This window comes from Pundamilia nyererei, unplaced genomic scaffold (genome assembly GCF_000239375.1).
Source record: "Pundamilia nyererei isolate P.nyererei 1_Seehausen unplaced genomic scaffold, PunNye1.0 scaffold00021, whole genome shotgun sequence".
Classification (NCBI taxonomy): Eukaryota; Metazoa; Chordata; class Actinopteri; order Cichliformes; family Cichlidae; genus Pundamilia; species Pundamilia nyererei.
This window is the reverse complement of record NW_005187422.1, coordinates 3,533,006-3,536,604: the sequence shown is the minus strand read 5'-3', so window position 1 is coordinate 3,536,604 and position 3,599 is coordinate 3,533,006. Positions and strand designations below refer to the sequence as shown.

The 3,599-nt window shown below is 33.6% G+C and overlaps 1 protein-coding gene across 4 annotated transcripts in view; it reads right to left on the bottom strand.

Annotated features, from left to right (window-relative positions):
- epha8 (eph receptor A8) overlaps window positions 1–3,599 on the bottom strand; it is a 145,510-nt gene that overhangs the window by 8,035 nt on the left and 133,876 nt on the right. The window lies entirely within an intron of this gene.

Below are 3,599 nucleotides of genomic sequence, written 5' to 3'. Positions count from 1 at the left end.
ACACACACACACACACACACACACACACACACACACACACACACACACACACACAGATGGATATCCTAAATAAGCATCTTTAAGTGGGCTAAATAGATCAGAGTAAACTAACAAATGAAATGCTGAAATAGCTTAAAGTGTTGGGTAAATAGTTAAAATGGTCTAATAATACTAAATTGCTAAATACTATTTTTAATTGGTTGCCTAAAAGTAAAAAATAAAATGCATAAAAAGTTTATATATTAAATTGTTATAGTGGCAGTAAAAAAGTCGCTTAAAGTATTTAATGAGTCGCATTAATGGATAAACATAAATACTAAATCAAGTATTGGGCGAAAGTGTAGTGCCACCCTTCATCACTTTTTATTTTGCTAGGAAAATGGAAAATAGTTTCAGCAATCTATTTTAAAAATGTGCAAACATAAAAGCACAGCCAGAGTTTCTACATTTCGAACAAACTTGAAATTCGATATTTGGTATGATGCACTTTTCCTCGTCCTCACAGCCTCAATTTGTTTAGGTACCCTTTCTAGCAATTTCTTTAAATACTCTTCAGGAATAGTTTTCCGGGATTCTTGAAGGTGCTTCCAAAAGCTCTTCTTTGGACCTGAGATCTGAACTCTGTCAAGATGATCTCTTACTGCTTCAGTCATGTTGAGGTTGAGGCTCTGGGGAGGCCAATCCACGACTGATAGTGTTACACTTTATATTTTTCTATTCAGGTATAATTTTACTGCATTGGCAGTACATTTTGTATTGTTGTCATGCTAAAAAATAGAAACAAAAAAGCAGTTCTATTCAGATGATACACAGCTTTATTCATTCATCAAGCCAGAATATACAAATCAATTAATGTCATTAAGGACAGGCAGTCCCTAATGACATAAAGGGCTCGATTACCTGTAAGTTCTTATTTCTAGATTCAGGCAAAACTGAGTTTATTGTACTCTTGAAACTATTAGAAAGATGGTGTCTAATCATTTTAGATGACATTGCTCCTGTAACTCTGTCAGGAGTCTTGGAGTTATTTCTGATCAGGATATGTCCTTCAGCATGCACATTAAATAAAAATGTGCATAGCTAAAATGAGAAATTCCTGTCTCAGAGTGATGCTGAAAAACTAGGCTGGACTTATGTAATTCATTATTATCATTCACTCTAAAAGCTCCCTGAAAAGTCCTCAGTTAATCCAGAATGCTAGAGTGAGAGTACTAAATCTGCTAAATAATCTGGGGATAGAAAACAGGCAAATTTCTCCCATATTAGCTTCTCTTCCTTGGGTAACTGCTAAATTCAGAATTTAATTTAAAATCCTTCTCCTTGCATACAAAACCTTTAATTATTAGACAAAAACATTATAGTACCTTATTATCCTAACAGGACTCCAAGGTCTCAGACTGTTGGCCTACTTGTGGTCTTAAAGTTTTCAGAAGTAGTATGAGAGGCAGAGCTTCAGCTGTCCGGCTCCTCTACTGTGGAACCTGCTTACAATTTAGATTTAGGAGTCAGAGACTCTTACTCAACTACAATAAATTGACTAAATAGCTTAAATGAATGGATAAAAAGCACCAGAATTTAGTTTCAGTTATTAGATAAATGGATAAATAGTTTACTAATCAATAAAGGGTTAAATTGATAAGCTAAAAGTAATTTGAAAAGCTTGCAGTATTAGCTACATTGTGGCAAGAAGTAGTTAGCCTGAATGTTTTTGATAGTTCTCAGTAATGAATAAATTGTTTAAATATAGTCAATTTAATAGATAAGTAGGTAAACATGTCATTAAAGGATAAATCAGTATCATGGTTAGCTAAAACAATAGATGCATAGTTTCAATCACTTGCAGTAGTAATTGGTATATTTTTGAAAATAGTTATTTAGCAGATCTATTTAAATAAAGAGTGGTAAAGCATTAACAGACCTACATAATGATCATTTGAAAACACTTTACAGGAAAAAGTGAAACAAATGGAAGTGGTTAAAATAGACTAGACTTATAGGGTTATATAAGCTGGTGGTTTTTATCCGACAAGGCTTTGGGGGCTTTGTCTGAGGAAAGGATTGAGAACTGCTGCCCTAGAGCACCAATAATGTATATTAAAACACACATGAAAGTTAGCTGTCATGTCATGAGTAACAGCTTTTGTGACCATTTTGAAGGAAAAAGTAGTGATGATGTGATTAGGGATTCTGCTAAGGGTTTCAGTATAATATAGGAAGAAAACACAAAGGCACACACAGACACACACACACACACACACACACACACACACACACACTCTCTCTCTCTCTCTCTTCCTTTAAGTAAAAGTGTCTATCTGTAGCTAAAACTTCAATGGGAGGACAGCATTTAAATACTAAAGCTAGTTAAAGCTTGATCTGAAATGATATTTTAAAATCTTCGACTGTATTGTAGGATGTTAGTCAGATATCAAAAGTGAAAAGTAATGACATCAATAGAAGAAATTTAGCAACATAAAAAGAGCACAACATTTTAACCATGGAAGGAACCTCTAGTTAAATAAAATCACTACTAAAGTAAAACAGATTCATAAATGAGCTACATGCCTGCTCACTGTTTAACAGCAAATGTTAATGAAAGCAGAAAATAACAGCACACACTAAAGGGCAACGATGTGTATGTGTATGTTCTCAGGACAAGAATAGACTGTGTTAGCAAGTGAACTACTTGCATTGTACTTGATATTAAACTAGCACTTAATTAAGTTGACAAATGGATACATCACTTCCTAAACAAACAAATCACTCCCTGTGGGTAATTTTAAGCCTCTGAAGGTTACTCACCAAATATAGCCAATTACAGACACTCGGTGTTCTGCTAAACATTTAAAACAGGCCAAAGTTTCCGTACTTTCAATTCCTTCAAAGTTACTTTGCTGCCACCTTTGACTCCATAGAAGAACTTTATACCTCCATAATTTCCAAGCAGTAATGTTTTAATCTTCAGCTACAATCAAGTGTTATTGTGACGCCATAATGTCCGTATATCACGATCCATAATCAGTTTCTCCTTCACACTGGGTGATGCTGTACATAATCACATTGGTGTCTATAATCTGATTGCTGTGCTTTTACAGACTAATAGACAAATGGGTTGAAGCCGATTTGGATCTGAAAGCACTGGAATCTTTTACTTTTTTTTTTTAGTTAACACTCAATATATTTCTTTCAAACTGGTTTAAAATGAGAGTATTCTTTAAAGTAGCTCTTTCAGTTGACTCAAAATCCATTTTTACCGCCTAATAAAAAGTGTTTTAATTTCCAGCCTTTGTTTGTCATGCTTCTACTTTCATCCTTGTAATTATCTGATATGTTCATATAATCAAGATATGTTTTTAAAGAACAAAATTCAATGGTTTGTGCTGACTGAGTACAAATTTAAAGCATCATTTTAAACAATAAAGTTCAAATTGCTCGCTATGAAGAGTACTTTGTCAAGCACACAGCAATCAGAGGATCCATACATAAATGAAATACTTTATTGCTCAGAACAAAGCAATATTAACATGATCTATATATATATACACAATATTTTTAGCAATGGCTGATTTACAAGAGTGATGACAAAGCCAGTATATATA